This window comes from Anomaloglossus baeobatrachus, chromosome 5, assembly GCF_048569485.1.
Source record: "Anomaloglossus baeobatrachus isolate aAnoBae1 chromosome 5, aAnoBae1.hap1, whole genome shotgun sequence".
NCBI lineage: Eukaryota > Metazoa > Chordata > Amphibia > Anura > Aromobatidae > Anomaloglossus > Anomaloglossus baeobatrachus.
In genome coordinates this window covers 568,460,095-568,477,469 of record NC_134357.1, presented here as the reverse complement: position 1 = coordinate 568,477,469, position 17,375 = coordinate 568,460,095, and the positions used below count along the sequence as shown (strand labels likewise).

At 49.1% G+C, this 17,375-nt stretch overlaps 1 protein-coding gene across 1 annotated transcript in view; it reads right to left on the bottom strand.

Annotated features, from left to right (window-relative positions):
- The window catches only part of LOC142312392 (uncharacterized), a 98,850-nt gene extending 83,122 nt beyond the window's left edge, over window positions 1–15,728 (bottom strand). Inside the window, 2 exon segments of the mRNA XM_075351336.1 lie at window positions 15,370–15,460; window positions 15,658–15,728. The gene's annotated coding sequence lies outside the window, so the exon portion shown is untranslated.
- Between the last annotated feature and the right edge of the window lie 1,647 nt (window positions 15,729–17,375).

The following is a 17,375-nucleotide window of genomic DNA, read 5'->3' as shown; positions in this document are numbered from 1 at the left end:
GCTTCACTGTCCATTGCAGAGCGGAGGGCTGGCGTCTGGCTCGTTGAGGACCCTTGGGCGAGCTGCTCCTCATCTTGTCCAGCAGTGCCCGGTTGTGCAATGTCCTCTGCAGAGCTGTTTTCTGGCGTCGAGCTCCTGGAGGACTCGTGGACAACCTCCTCATCGTCTCTGGCCTGAGCATCGGCCATTCCTTTGGCTTTGCTCCTGGTGCTCTCAGCCATTCTTGCAGACTTTTGGTCACTGACACAGAACTGACACCTGATGCCTCCACACACCTTACAGTATCTGCACTCTGACACTCTAGTGTTGAGCTAGTCTGAAGACCCCAGCAGCCACAGCTGCTGCAGGCAGGTCTTTAGTGTCTGGGAGTATGGGTCTCACACTCACACACACTATTATCTCGATCCCACCGCTATGCCACCAATATGTCACAAACCACCGGGGGGGTCACTCAGAAGTCCCCCGCGCTGGCTACCAGTACGTCACAATCGGGGGGTAACAAGTGGGGTCACCCCTCCTTTATACCTCCCGACCGACAGACAGAGCACGTGACGCGCTCTCTAGCGCCCCTCTTATAGTCAGGCCAATTATGGAATTGCCCGACAATAAGCAAGGAGGCCGCTATACTACTTATGCCGATTATTGAAGGGTCCCCGGTGAGAGTAAGGTATATATTCCCCCGACCTCCGCGGGCGGAATATATAATATCTTCCCGAGTCTCACTGGCCTCCCCACAATAATCCTTGGCACAACTCGCTGCCACCAACCGCTTCACGGTAACTATTAGCCGAACACACAGACGTGGGATTCAAGATCGAGATAACAGAACAGCCCAAGATTAATTATATAATTTAATCAGCCTAAAGCACACTAGAACTACAATATATACAATAGGGAATCTACAGAATATACATATGTCAGAGTACAGTTACAGATAAAGCATGGGTTACAAACAGGTATACAATTACATCAGTTACCTTGTGTGTCTGGCCACAGGGGGGCGCTGTAGACCAGGTTTCTAGGATTCTTCCCACAGATGTTTCCCAACCAGGCCCCCGAGCAGAAGAACACTGGAAAATGGCCGAAGTAGGGTTATCAACCTGGGCAGATCCAGGTCCCCTCCTACCTTAGTGACCTCACAGGGAAGCACTGCCACTCCCCCTGCATGGATCAGAATTATCCAGCAAAGGGGATATTGGCCATAACTTTGCCTGGGAGCATCGTAGGCAGACGCCAATGCTCTCATTGTGACAGTTATGAATTTAGCTACAGAACGAGGGGACTCATGACCTGTCTACGAGTTCCCATATGGCTGATATCACGCCTGGGGTATTTCCCAAGCTCCCCCTTCCATAAAAAAGGTGTGCCAGCATCGTCCGCCTGCGCAAACACCATTTTTATGGTTGCCATATTTATCGGAGATATGGCTTGCGAGATATGAACCATTTTTTACTGGAGTCGTTCTGTCTGGCTACTTCCAAGCCTTGCTAATGAGATACAACTCTTGTTACAGGGTGACGGCAGGGAGTCATCCTGGGTCCGTTGTCCTCACATCATCTCATCTCCATATCAGAGGAGATGGCTGTTGGAGGTGTAAGTGGGATGTGACACCTTCACAGATGCTGGACATTTGAGCACAAGAAGGGAGGGGGGCACTGCCAGGGAGTGATGAGAGCAATTATGACTTCTAGTCATAATTCCTCTTCATATCCCAGGATTTACCTCACACATGCTCCTCTTGATCTGCTGGTATGACTACTGGTGATCGTTTTATGAGGATCTAAGCAGTGAAAGGGGGCAGCAAGATTACACCCTCCTCTCCCCCACAGATCCAAAGTGTACAGCAGGATTTGAAGATATTGAGGGACTTACTCATGACTCTCCTTACCAAAAATGATTTGGACTCAATTGTGTCGAAAACTGAGCTATCCCTGCAGCAGGTTTTTAATGCCATACACAATGAACTGGGGTCTTTTGAGAACAGGCTCTGTGCATCTGAGGTGGTACATACGTCATTTGAAAAGAGTCTCTACTTTGGAGAAAGACGCAGAGAAATCCCGTGCACAATTACATGACCTTCCATTGCTCGTAGGTGATCAGGAGAATAGAGATAGATGCACTGATGAGACTGAAAGGTATCCCTGAAGGCTAGCCTCATGAATCTTTACTTGAAAAGGTTCTGGCTCTTTTCAATACCGTTAATGAAAGGCCCTTAGAGGTGACATATAAAATCGACAGGGTCCATAGAGTAACCGGACCTAACTCTAGGATTTCCTCACCTCCCAGGGATGTGTTGTGTCACCTGCATTATTTTGTTGACAATGAAAAGATCCTGTAAAAGGCCTGGATTCATGGCTTGTAAACCTGGACGGGGCTGAAGTGAGGCTGTTCCCAGATGTCTCCAGCCTCACCCTATCTATGCAACGCCGCCTCCAGCCTCTTTTGGCCAACAATTAAGAAATCCCATACGTCTTGTCGACCGGGTTATCCTGCCAGACACAGTAGTTACTGGCCTGGATTCTCTGTTCCTTAGCAACTGCTGTTTTCCCGCACCATAGCACACGCGCGGATCCTGTCAGAGCTTCTGCCCGCTCGCAGACACCAAGATCTCCCGACTGACTCTCTCACAGCTATATTGGGCAGTTCTGTTTTAAACACTCCACAGGTGCTGACTATCATTCACCACAAGACAACCTCTTCCTTCCTCTATGGCCCTCACTCAGACCAGCACAAGTGTGTCTAGTTAACCTGACAAGTACTATAGCCAGATCATTGCATCTTACTATCTAAGGCCTCTTTCACACGTTCATGAAAAACCACGCACGTTTTTCACGGACGTGTCAGAGGTGCGTTTTGCCCTCCATGAGCCGTGTTTATGGCCTACGTGTGATAACACACGGAGAACGGGAACTTTATGCTCACCTGTCCCTGGCGTCACTGTCAGTGGTGCTGATCTTCGGTCTCCGGTCCTGCCGACTCCCCGCTGCTGCTGCTTCCGGTTGCAGTGAAGTGAATATTCAATAAGCATAATAAGCGGCGATCAGAAGCAAGTGACAGCAGCGGCAAAGACAGGAGGGCTGGAGAAGGTTAGTTAAGTTTTTTATTAATTTTCTCAAACACGTGTGTTTTCTCTGGCGTGTGTGACACGGAACACCTCCATGCGGTCCGTTTGCGTTCCATGTGACACCCGTGATGCCGGAGAAAAACAAACATGTTGACGTGTGGAGCACACGGACACACGTATGCTCCACACGTACACATGGTCCATGGCAGAACACGCACGTGAGCGCAGACCCATTGATTTTAATGGGTCTACGTGCGCCCGTGTCTCTGGTACGTGAGGAAAAGGACCAAACACGTAACGGAGACAAGGACGTGTGAAAGAGGCCTAAGGCCTACTTCACATATCAGTGATTCTGGTACATATGTTACTGTTTTTATACGTACCAGAATCACGGACATACGCAGACCCATTAACATCAATGGATCTGCGCACACATCAATGATTTCTTATGTCCGTGTGCTCCGCAAGGAGACAAATCCGTTTTTCTCCGGCATCACTGATGTCAGACGGACCACGCAGTGGACACGTACCAGAGAAATCACATATCTTTGAAATAAAATGATTTTTATACTCACCTTCTGTAGTGATACGGTCTCCGGTCGCGGCTGTATCCTGCTTCCAGGCTGGCTAATTATGCTCATGCATATTCATTGCACCGCGATCAGGAAGTAACAGCAGAGGGGAGAAAGCAGTGGCCAGAGCTAGCAGAGGCGGAGGCATCAGCACCACGGAAGGCAGCGGCGTGGACAGGTGAGTATAATGTTCCTGTTCTCCATGTATTATCACGGATAGCACACAGAGCACACATGTGCCAAAATCACGGCACAAGGAGGGACATATGTGTCTTTCACACGTCAGTGAAAAACCTCTGTATCTGACTAATATGTGAAAGAGGCCTAACTTTGTGTTTTTATGTACATCATTTGACAGCAGTTCATTCTTTTCTATCAGGTTAATTCCTGCATTTGAACTTGCTTTCTCCATTCTGTAGGCCAGAGCCTAGAATATGTTCCCTGCATCTCTTCCTTCAGGTACATCAACACACCTTTTGTATATTTGTTACGGACGGGGACCGCTGCCGCTGCAGGGGCCACTCGGATCCGGATTCGTTACTGCGGCTCGAGTGGAGACCGGACCCGGGCTCGCAAGGCCGTCCGTCCTCACAACCGTAGGAAGGGAGTATTTTCAGGGGATTGATGCGTCGGTGACGCCACCCGTGGGTTGCGGTGAGGTATTGGTAGCACCGCCGCTGCCTGGTGATGGGGCGCCCGGGGCTGATGGAGCAGGGCAGAAAGGTGGGATCCCCTCCACGGGTAGGGGAGGTGTAGTCCCCGGGTCCAGGTACACGGGAGTAATAGCTGCTGGAGGTGGCGTGCCGGGCTAGACCAGGGATCAATAGTGTACTCACAGTTCAAAGAATCTCACACAAGTCCAGTGGTAAACCAAGTTGCCAGTGACCGGTCGCCTTTGGCGGGTTTATTCGGGTCCCACACCCGGGTGTAGCAAACAGGGGTCCCTTCCTCCTGCACTCAGTGTTTGTGTCTTCACTGGGACAACTCCGCTTGGAACGGGGAAGTCCACGCCAGGTACTGTGTATGTTGGGAGCTGTGGCCCGCGAAATCTGACCCTTGAAATTTCTGTAGGTTCTGACGGACACCCTATCCCTCGCGTTGGGCTTCCGTTTCACTCTCTGGGCTTCTGTGGAAAAAGGCCTGAAACCTTGTCCCCGACTGGTCAATTAACAAGCGGGCTTGCAACCGTCCTCGTCCTAGGGTCCAGGTACCCAGACTGTGCACGGCCTCCGGACCGGATTCCCGCTGTCGGCACCGGCGGGCTACAACCCTGCCCCAGTCCACTTAAGGTCTCCCGCGACCGGATCTCCGTCACCTATGGTCCTGCTTGCCATCTGCCACCTAGTCCGGTAGTCCAGGGGCCCCTACCCCTGACTCCACTGTCAACGGTCAACTCTCACTTCCACTCTCCGTCAGTGCTTGACTAGACTCCTCAGTTCACTCTCTTGTGTTTCCACCCTTGACACCTCAGGACCCCTAGATGGGCGCTCCCATCCGCCTGGTCCCGCCCACTGGTGTGTCCCTATTGTCATGGGGGGGGCTAGGCTTTAATGGCTGTGTGTTGTACCAGGGTGTGGGTTGTTGTGTTGGAATCAAAGAGGTTGGACTACTTCTGTGACTACTTGGTTTTGCCAGGGCGTCACATATTGCTCATAGTAATTAGTATTTTAACATTTAAAAACACATTGGGGGCGGCTTTCCCTTTAAAGTAGATTTGAAAAATTTTAACAAGATACTCGTAGCCTTTACTTAGTGACATTATTCATCCGGACAAGGTGGGTTGTATGGCTGGCAGAGAGGCGAGAGACATTACTACTACAGCTTTAAATTTTGTTCATAGAGCCAAAATGGTTGGTACTCCTTTGATGCTTCTTTCTATGGCTGCTGAAGAGACCTTTGATCAAGTTAATTGGGTGTTTATTGAGAAAAAGCTGAGATTAATTGGTTTACGGTGCTGCATGTTAAAGTGGACTGGCCCTCTTTATAGCTCTCCGTCCGCCTCTGTTTGGGTGAATAGTGTCCTCTACGAGAGATTTCCTACAGTAAATGGTACCCGGTAGGGTTGCCTCCTATCTCCATTAATTTTTAGACTTTCTTGAACATTTTCAGTCATATTAGATCGAAACTAGATATTGTGGGCTTTTTATGATTCAAAACAATTCTTATAAAATTGCGGGCTACACGGATGACGCTATTTTTCATTACTAATCCAATCAGCTCTCTCCCCAGTCTAATGTCGGAATTTAACAGATACGCATCTCTATCTGTAACTTCAATATTAATGTTCCCAACTACAGTGGCAAAAAAAGTATTTAGTCAGCCACCAATTGTGCAAGTTCTCCCACTTAAAAAGATGAGAGGGATATCATTGACATCATAGGTAGACCACAACTATGAGAGATAAAATGAGAAAACAAATCCAGAAAATCACCTTGTCTGATTTGGCAAGATTTTTTTTTTCAAATTATGGTGGAAAATAAGGCCAATAACAAAAGTTTCTTTCAATATTTTGTTATATATCTTTTGTTGGCACGACAGAGGTCAATTTCTTTTCTGTAAGTCTTCACAAGGTTGGCACACACTCTTGGTGGTATGTTGGCCCATTCTCCTCTAGAGCAGTGAAGGTTTGGGTCTGTTGCAGGGCAACACAGACTTTCAACTCCCTCCAAAGGTTTTCTATTATGTTGAGATCTGGAGACTGGCTAGGCCACTCCAGGACCTTCATATGCTTCTTACAAAACCACTCCTTTGTTGCCCTTGCGGTGTGCTTGGGATCATTATCATGCTGAAAGACCCAGTCATGCTTCATCTTCAATACCCTTGCTGATGGAAGGAGGTGTGCACTCAAAATCTCATGATACATGGCCTCATTATTTCTTTCATGTACACGGATTAGTTCTCCTGGTCCCTTTGCAGAGAAACAGCCCCAAAGCATGATGTTGCCACCAGCATGCTTCACAGTAGGTATGGTGTTCTTTGGCTGCAACTCAGCATTCTGACTCCTCCAAAAACGACGAGTTGTGTTTCTACCAAACAGTTTTAATTTGGTTTACTTAGACCATATGACATTTACTCTTCTGGATAATCCAAATGCTCTCTAGCAAACGTCAGACGGGCCCGGACATGTACTGGCTTAAGCAGGGGGACACGTCTGGCACTTCAGGATCTGTGTCCCTGGCGGCGTAGTGTATTACTCATAGTAGCCTTTGTTACGGTGGTCCCAGCTCTATGCAGTGTAACACCTGGTCCCACCAGACCCCGGGGGGAGAGCTCTCCCTCACATCTGCCCAGTCCCAGCATGGGTCCCACGTGCACTCCTGCTCCCACTCCCAGGCAGCGAAGGCCTTCCTCTTACTGGTCCCATGGCTCTGCAGACGCTGCTCCCACTCCCAGGCCTGCTGCAGTCTCCTCCTTACATAGAATTGCTGTAAGTGACTCTAGGCTGCGCGCGAGGCCATGCCCCCTTTCTTAAAGTGGCATGCCCCATTTTCTGGAAGTGACCTCAGAGGTCACCTGTTGCCTAATAGGTATTTAGGTTCACCTCCCCCGGCAGCAGGCGCCCGAGCAACGCTTCCATTAGAGCCTTGCCAGTGTCCAGACCCCCTTGTGCTATTCTTTTGATATCCGTACATTTGATACCTGGTACTAATCCTTTGTCTCAACGTAGTGCCATCTATACTATTCCGGCTGTGGACTTCACCATTTATACCTACCGTGGACGTCACCGTGCCATACCCGCAGTGGATGTCACCGTGCCATACCCGCAGTGGACGTCACCGCTTATACCTACCGTGGACGTCACCGTGCCATACCCGCAGTGGACGTCACCGTGCCATACCCGCAGTGGACGTCACCGCTTATACCTACCGTGGACATCACCGTGCCATACCCGTGTCCTGCCTACTGCGGACATTGTACCCGAGCTACGCCAGGCAGTACAGAGACTCCTACCACCTGTTCCTGGCTGCCGTGCATTTAGGCCTTCTCAGGGGAGTCCGGTGCACGGTCCAGTAGGTCCACCTCCGGCCGCTCGCCGCTCCTCGGTGAGCGTAACAGTTTGCTCGGGCCGTGGACTCCGTCGGGATCAAGGTTAACCCGCTGACTGACCTGCAACAGGAGCTCTCCCGCCAACGCGAGACCCAAGCAAGATTAGTGGCTCACATGAAGTCTGTGGAATCCCGTCTGGCATCCATGCAAACCTCCGGATCCTCCGACGGCTCCCAATTAATTGAACTACAGAAGGAACTGTCCCGCCAGCATGAGGCCCAGAGACGCATGGCCGAATATATAGCGTCCGTGGATTCCCGTCTATACGCCCTGCAGAATCCGGCCTCCTCAACAACCCCCGACTCAGCGGGATTATCGACATGCATGTCTCCTTCCCGCCTGGCCTCCCCACCCATGTATGGAGGGGATTCCCATTTGTGTCGCGGTTTCTTAAACCAGTGCTCCCTGCACTTTGAGCTGTCGCCGCTACAGCGAGCGACTGATCACTCGAAAATCGCATTTATCATGTCTCATCTGACTGGTCAGGCTCTGACTTGGATGAATCTGCTCTGGGAGAAGAACCGTTCAAGTCCTGTCCGTCTTTCTGACCACCTTCCGTAAGGTGTTCGATGAGCCAGGCCGTCTCTCGTCTACTGCCTCTTCGCTTATGAGAATCCACCAGGGGAATCTCACCGTGGGACAGTATGCAATCGAATTCCGCACTCTGTCCTCCGAACTCAAGTGAAACAATGACGCCTTGGTAGCTGCCTTCTGGGAAGGGTTATCCGGTAAAATCAAGGATGAACTGGCCGGCCGGGATGTACCTACCACCCTGGAAGAGCTGATCTCTCTGGCTACCCGTATTGATCTCCGCTTCCAAGAGCGTGCCAGAGAAGTGACCCGGGCGAGAAGAATTCCGCGCCTTGCGCCCACCTTCCAAAGGCCGATGTCACCTCCCTCCACCCGGCCTACTGCTCCGCATGAGCCCATGGAGGTCGATCGCGTCAGTCAGTCCAGACTGCGACAGAGGAATCGGAGAATGGCAGGAGAGTGCTTCTACTGCGGAAGTGCCAAACATCTGATTTAAGACTGTCCAGTAAAGCCGGGAAACTACAGAGCCTAGGGTCCATCGAAGAGGCCACCCTAGGTCATGCCAAGTCCTCTCCTTTTCTCCATGTACCTGTATCCCTGTCCTGTGGGTCCATCCGGTTGTCAGAGCATGCGTTCCTGGATTCAGGCTCTGCCGGGAACTTTATCCAACAATCCGTGGTGGACCTACACCAGATTCCCGTCCGAAGTCTTGCTACCCCCATCAGTCTTTCTTCCGTGGATGGAAAACCGCTATCCGAACCCATCCGGTACATCACGGAGAACTGTTCTATGCAAGTGGGGTTGCTACACTCTGAGACCATCGCCTTCCACGTACTCCCTGGCATGACGCATGCCCTACTACTGGGAATACCCTGGCTTCGGTCGCACAAGCCAGTACTGGACTGGGATTCTGGAGACATCCTGCAATGGGGTGCATCTTGCCACAGCAACTGCCTGAAACCAGTGCATCCTCCGCACCGACCCGTTGAACCGGTCACCCTTCCCGGGTTACCCCCTGCCTATTGGGCCTATGCCGATGTCTTTGACAAGAAGGAGGCTGAGACGTTGCCGCCACACAGACCCTACGATTGTCCCATCGACCTGCTCCCCGGGACAACCCCTCCGCGTGGGCGCATCTACCCTCTGTCCCGAGAAGAGACCCAAGCCATGTCTGACTACATAAAGGAGAATCTAGCATGAGGCTTCATCCAAAAATCCTCCTCTCCTGCCGGAGCGGGCTTCTTCTTTGTGGGGAAAAAGGACGGGGGTCTACGGCCTTGCATTGACTACCGCGGATTGAATAAGATCACGGTGAAGAACAGATACCCGCTACCCCTGATACCGGAACTGTTTGACCGCTTTCAAGGTGCCATGATCTTCTCCAAATTAGATCTCCAGGGTGCGTACAATCTGGTCCGCATTCAGTCGGGGGACGAATGGAAGACTGCGTTCAACACTCGGGATGGGCACTATGAATATCGAGTGATGCCCTTCGGGCTCAGTAACGCTCCGGCGGTCTTCCAGGAGTTCGTGAACGACGTCTTCTATGATCTTCTATACACCTGTGTAGTCGTGTATTTGGACGACATCCTTATCTTCTCTCCGGACTTGCATACCCACCGAAGACATGTCCGTCTTGTCCTGCGGAGATTGAGAGAGAATCGCCTTTACGCCAAACTCGAGAAATGCCTGTTTGAGCAGACCTCGCTACCCTTCCTTGGCCACATAGTCTCTGATACCGGCCTGAAGATGGACCCCGATAAGGTGTCAGCCATACTGAATTGGTCCCGTCCGGAAGGGTTGAAGGCTATCCAGCGATTCCTGGGATTCGCTAACTATTACCGGCAATTCATTCCACACTTCTCGTCTCTGGTGCGTCCCATAACCTCTCTCACTCGCAAAGGGGAAAACCCAAAGAAATGGACCCTGGAAGCTGAAGAATCGTTCCTGTCCCTTAAATGAGCCTTCGCTTCTGCTCCAGCCTTACACAGACCCGACACGAACAAGCCGTTTATCCTTGAGGTAGATGCCTCCTCATCTGGAGCCGGTGCGGTTCTTACACAGAAAACGTCAGAGGGTAAGACAGTAACCTGTGGCTTCTTTTCTAAGGCTTTCTCCCCAGCAGAACGAAACTACTCAATCGGAGACCGTGAGTTGGTGGCAATCAAGATGGCCCTGGAAGAATGGCGATACCTGCTGGAAGGGTCATTGCATTCAGTTACCATCTATACTGACCACAAGAATCTGGCATATCTCTAGACAGCCCACAGGCTAAACCCCCGACAGGCCCGATGGTCATTATTCTTCGCCCGCTTTGATTTTGTTCTGCAGTTCCGTCCAGCCGAGAAGAACCTGAAGGCCGATGCGCTGTCTCGATCATTCCTGTTAGAGGATCAGGAAGATGAACCTCAGCACATCATTGAACCTTCCAAGCTAATGGCGGCACCAGTTGACATGCACCACCTTCCTCCCGGTAAGACGTTTGTTGCTGAGGTCGATAGAGAACGTGTACTCCGGTGGGGACACTCTTCCCGAATAGCAGGTCACGTGGGTCAAAAGAAATCTCTGCAATTGATATCCCGATATTACTGGTGGCCAGGGCTACGTCGAGACGTCCAGGACTTTTGTTCATCCTGTTCCTCCTGTGCCCGGAACAAGGTCCCGAAGACTCTTCCGGCGGGCCCTTTGCTTCCTTTACCCGTACCATCCGCTTCATGGCAACATATCGGCATGGATTTCATCACGGACCTGCCAAAATCGTCTGGCTGCACAGTCATCTGGGTGGTGGTGGACCGGTTCTCCAAGATGGCCCACTTCACACCACTCTCCGGGCTACCGTCCGCTCCGGTTCTTGCTGAATTATTCATTCAACATATCTTCCGGCTTCACGGCTTGCCTCTCCATATCGTGTCCGACACAGAGGGGTCCAGTTCACCGCTCGGTTTTGGAGAGCAGTCTGCAAAATGATGGATGTTCAATTGGACTTTTCTTCTGCCTACCACCCTCAGTCCAATGGGCAAGTGGAGCGCATTAACCAAGTCCTGACTAACTATCTCCGCCACTTCGTGGACGAACACCACAGCAACTGGGTCAAACTGCTTCCATGGGCCGAGTTCTCCTATAACAACCATGAAAGTGAGTCCTCTGCTACATCTCCATTCCAGGTGGTGTATGGACAGTGACCCAAAGTGCCGTGCCCTGTGACATGTTCTTCAGGCAACCCTGCAGCTGATGACCTCATGAGGTCCTTCTCCGCCGTCTGGGCTGAGACAAAGTCGGCTCTGGAACGGTCCTCTGTCCGCATGAAGAAACACGCTGACAAGAACCGTCTGGATGTTCCTTTCTTCCAACCCGGAGATAAAGTCTGGCTCTCGTCTAAGTATGTCCGCCTGAAACAGCCGTCTTACAAGCTGGGTCCCCGCTTCATTGGTCCTTTTGAAGTGCTCCGACGGATCAATGAGGTGTCCTACAAGTTGAAGCTGCCGTCGACACTTCGCATCCCGAACTCCTTCCATGTGTCCCTCCTCAAGCCGGTGGTCCTGAGCCGTTTCCACAGTGATCCTGGGGCTTCGCCTCCTCCTGTTGGTGATGATGACGTCTATGAGGTAAAAGCCATCCTTGCGGCTAAGGAGGTCCGAGGTAAAACCTACTATCTGGTGGACTGGAAGGGGTTCGGTCCTGAGGAGAGGACGTGGGTACCAGCGGAGGACGTGGATGCTCCTCGTCTCCTCCGGAGCTTCCTGAGGAGGAGGGGGCTTCAGGGGGGGGGTACTGTAACGCCTGGTCCCACCAGACCCCGGGGGGGGAGCTCTCCCTCACATCTGCCCAGTCCCAGCATGGGTCCCACGTGCACTCCTGCTCCCACTCCCAGGCAGCGAAGGCCTTCCTCTTACTGGTCCCATGGCTCTGCAGACGCTGCTCCCACTCCCAGGCCTGCTGCAGTCTCCTCCTCACACAGAATTGCTGTAAGTGACTCTAGGCTGCGCGCGAGGCCACGCCCCCTTTCTTAAAGTGGCATGCCCCATTTTCTGGAAGTGACCTCAGAGGTCACCTGTTGCCTAATAGGTATTTAGGTTCACCTCCCCCGGCAGCAGGCGCCCGAGCAACGCTTCCATTAGAGCCTTGCCAGTGTCCAGACCCCCTTGTGCTATTCTTTTGATATCCGTACATTTGATACCTGGTACTATTCTTTGTCTCACCGTAGTGCCATCTATACTATTCCGGCTGTGGACGTCACCACTTATACCTATCGTGGACGTCACCGTGCCATACCCGCAGTGGACGTCACCGTGCCATACCCGCAGTGGACGTCACCACTTATACCTACCGTGGACGTCACCGTGCCATACCCGTGTCCTGCCTACTGCGGACATTGTACCCGAGCTACACCAGGCAGTACAGAGACTCCTACCACCTGTTCCTGGCTGCCGTGCATTTAGGCCTTCTCAGGGGAGTCCGGTGCACGGTCCAGTGGGTCCACCTCCGGCCGCTCGCCGCTCCTCGGTGAGCGTAATATGCAGGTCATTCACTAGCTCCCCCATGTGGTTCTGGGATTTTCGCTCATCGTTCTTGTGATCATTTTTACCCCACTGGGTCAGATTTTGAGTGGAGCCCCAGATCATGGAGATTATCAGTTGTTCTTGTATGTCTTCCATTTTCTTATTTTGCTCCCACAGTTGATTTCATCACACCAAGCTGCTTGCTATTGCATACTCCGTCTTCCCAGCCTGGTGCAGGGCTACAATTTTGTTTCCAGTGTCCTTCGACAGATCTTTGGTCTTCACCACAGTGGAGTTTGGAGTGTGACTGTTTGATGTTGTGGACAGGTGTCTTTTATACTGATACGTTCAAACAGGTGCCATTATTACAGGTAATGAGTGGAGGACAGAGGAGCCTCTTAAAGAAGAAGTTAAAGGTCTGTGAGAGCCAGAAATCTTGCATGTTTTTAGATGACTAAATACTTATTTTCCACCATAATTTGCAAAAATAATCTTGCCAAATAAGACGCGGTGATTTTCTGGATTTGTTTTCTCTTTTTGTCTCTCATAGTTGTGGTCTACCAATGATGTCAATTACAGATCTCTTTCATCTTTATAAGTGGGAGAACTTGCACAATTGGTGGCTGACTAAATACTTTTTTCCCCACTATATGTAGAGTTAAAAGTAGGGGCAGTTTAGTCCTTCCTAACTTCAAGGCATATTTGTCTGCTCATATGTCTAGAGTTATAGGGCAGCACAGTGGCTCAATGGTTAGCACTGCAGTCTTGCAGCGCTGGAGTCCTAGGTTCAAATCCCACCAAGGACACCATCTGCAAGGAGTTTGTATGTTCTCCCTGTGTTTGCGTGGGTTTCCTCCGGGTACTCCGGTTTCCTCCCACACTCCAAAACATACATACTCTAGATTGTGAGCCCCAATGGGGGCAGTGTTGCCAATGTATGTAAAGCGCTGTGGAATTAATAGCGCTACATAAATGAATAAATATTATTGTAGTTACAGACTGGAGCAGGCATGCCTCCTCGAAACTGTAGGTGGAAATTGAACGGAGCTCTCTCTATCATTAAATCCTTGGATGCCCGACATTACCACTTATTACTTTCACATCCTACAATAAGAATACAAACCTACAAAAACAACTATACGTTTGGTATCTACATACTCATACCATATAGTGAACATAGTAAATAAAAAAACCAAAAACAAAACATGAAATTGTACTTGTTTTGCACCTTCACTGCACTTGGAATATTTTTCCCCATTTTACAGTAAACTGTATGGTAAAATTAATGGTTTGCTTCAAAAGTACAACTCGTTCCACAAAAACCAAGCCCTCATACGGCTGTGTTGATAGAAAAATAAGAAACTTATGGCTCTTGGAAGAAGGGGAAATAAAAACGGAAAATGGCCAAGGTGTGTGGCTGGCAGAGAGGCGAGAGACATTATTACTAAAGCTTTAAATTTTGTTCATAGAGCCAAAATGGTTGGTACTCCTTTGATGCTTCTTTCTATGGCTGCTGAAGAGACCTTTGATCGGGTTAATTGGGTGTTTATTGAGAAAAAGCTGAGATTAATTGGTTTACGGTGCTGCATGTTAAAGTGGACTGGCCCTCTTTATAGCTCTCCGTCCGCCTCTGTTTGGGTGAATAGTGTCCTCTACGAGAGATTTCCTACAGTAAATGGTACCCGGTAGGGTTGCCTCCTATCTCCATTAATTTTTAGACTTTCTTGAACATTTTCAGAGTCATATTAGATCTAATCTAGATATTGTGGGCTTTTTATGATTCAAAACAATTCTTCTAAAATTGCGGGCTACACGGATGACGCTATTTTTCATTACTAATCCAATCAGCTCTCTCCCCAGTCTAATGTCGGAATTTAACAGATACGCATCTCTATCTGTAACTTCAATATTAATGTTCCCAACTACAGTGGCGAAAAAAAGTATTTAGTCAGCCACCAATTGTGCAAGTTCTCCCACGTTCTCTATGACATCATAGGTAGACCACAACTATGAGAGATAAAATGAGAAAACAAATCCAGAAAATCACCTTGTCTGATTTGGCAAGATGTTTTTTTTCAAATTATGGTGGAAAATAAGGCCAATAACAAAAGTTTCTTTCAATATTTTGTTATATATCTTTTGTTGGCACGACAGAGGTCAATGTTTTTTTTTTGGAATATTTTTCCCCATTCTCCAGTAAACTGTATGGTAAAATTAATGCTTTGCTTCAAAAGTTCAACTCGTTCCACAAAAACCAAGCCCTCATACGGCTGTGTTGATAGAAAAATAAGAAACTTATGGCTCTTGGAAGAAGGGGAAATAAAAACAGAAAATGGCCAAGATGTGTAGGAATTAATAAACAATCACTTGATAACATTAATTATACACTGTGCAACCTATGTTGCAGTGGATTATCTAACCTGTCAGTGTTTGCCTGGGAGTTAGCCTATCAGGCCCAAACTCCAGCAGTCTGATTGGCTGAGGGATAAGGCACACAGAAACCATAGTCAGGCCTCAAGTCCCATAGCAACACATCAGCACTAGGTAATCACGCTGCAGGGTACTGATAGGACGGTAAAGTCAGCGACCTGTGTCATACTCCTTGCAGTGGAATCGTACCAACTGATCAATAATAAATATAGAGGTTCCTACTCACCTGGGCGGTTATCTGTAGGAATCTCCTCTTTACTCCGCTCATCACCCCTCACATATGTCTCTGTAGTATTAATATGGGTCAGATCTTCCCCCTGAAACAAATATTGTAAAAGTCACAGACAGATGGAGAAGTCCCATCTATGATCAGCTCTAATCCTGCCATCTCCACCGCTCTCATTACACAAGTATAACACATATAATACTGGAGGATAAAACAAGACTGAGCACAAGACCTTCACAGCCGTCTACACATCATAGGGAGATTTCATGGCCCCTTCTCTCCATCTACCTGATGATCCTGAGGAACATCGGGGTCTTCTTGTTTACAGTCCTGTGGGAGAAGAGGACGGGGACATCTCTCTGGTGTTGTCCTCTTACTGGATAGAACTGGAGGAGACACATACAGGGGCTGAATTCATTCCTTACATACAGGTAATTATAGGCCGTGTGTATTTAGTCCTGTCTATTACCTGGTGATGTGAGGGGCTGGGGAACCTCCATCATGATGTCCTTGTACAGATCTTTGTGTCCTTCTAAATACTCCCACTCCTCCATGGAGAAATAGACGGTGACGTCCTGACACCTTATAGGAACCTGACACATACAATGATACAGTCACCCCCCGATCCCTTCATAGCGTTACTGTATAATGTCCCAGCATTCCCAGCAGTGTCACCTCTCCAGTCAGCAGCTCAATCATCTTGTAGGTGAGTTCTAGGATCTTCTGGTCATTGATGTCCTCATGTATCGGGGGGTGAGGTGGAGGCCCCGTGATTGGGCTCTGGGGTCTTCCCCATCCCTCAGACACAGGAGTCTGACAGGGCTCACTAGAAGTCTTCTTCACTACTGTGTAATCCTGGTTATGGAGAGACACAGTAAGAAATCTCACTACAGACATTTCCAGAGTCCTCACCTCTCCAGTTCTGTCCATCTGTTATTCCCATAGATAAGAATGATGTAATGTGACATCATCAGAACCTCTCACCTCTCCAGTAAGCCGGAAGAGGATCTCTAGGGTGAGGTGTAATATCCTCTCCGTCATCTTGTCAGTGTTGCTTCCCATCCTTTTCTTATTTAGGAGATCTCCGATATTATAGGGATCTGAATGGAAATAAAATGGACCTGTGTAAAACCGTAAAGAATCCCGCGCAATAATACAATTACTATTTTCTCCAACATAGTGCAGTAATAGTCCCTAAATATTTTTTTTGGCCCTAAATACATTAATAACACGGTTCATGTGGGGCAATGTTAGACCCAAATTAAAACTTACCACCTTACATAGGTCTAAACAAATGGGGGGGGTCTGCACTACCAGATTTTTTCTATTATTATCTAGCAGTCCAGTTAAAGGCAATATCAGTTAAAGGGAATATCTTTGTGGATGCCAGGTTCTTGCTTGCCTAACTCCGAGAGCCACTTGCGGTAGGGACAAGTGGTCTACTCGGTTTCCTCGAAACAGATGGGCTGAGACTGCAGATACTGCTGCCGTTTCACAGACTAGCGCGGCAGGTATGGAGACAGACCAAAAGGGCAGTGCTTTTCTCTAATGTCATAGCCAAAATGCCTCTATAGCAAAATGCATATTTTTCTACGCTGTTGGACCACCCATCTTCCACATTCTGGAGTTTGCATGGTGTTTTCTCTCTCAGTGAGATTTACGAACAAAATGTCCGGTTATCCTTTGATGAGAGCCAGTCCAGGTTTAACGTGGCCAGGTGTCATTTTTTCAGATATTTACACTTTTTCAGATATTTTCGACAACTCATACGCTGTCTTCCTCAGGTGATATCACCTGAGGAAGACAACGTATGAGTTGTCAAAACACGTTGTGGCTATAAGGGACCACCAATAAAAGATTTGTTGTTTAAAAAAAACCCCTTTGAATTATTCCTTTAATTAGCGCTCCATGAGACCGACCCCTTTTCTGTCCTCCATGTACACATTCCCCTTAAGGGAAGTTCATCAGGAGCTGCTGTAAGGAAAGCCTAATTGGATTAGAACTAT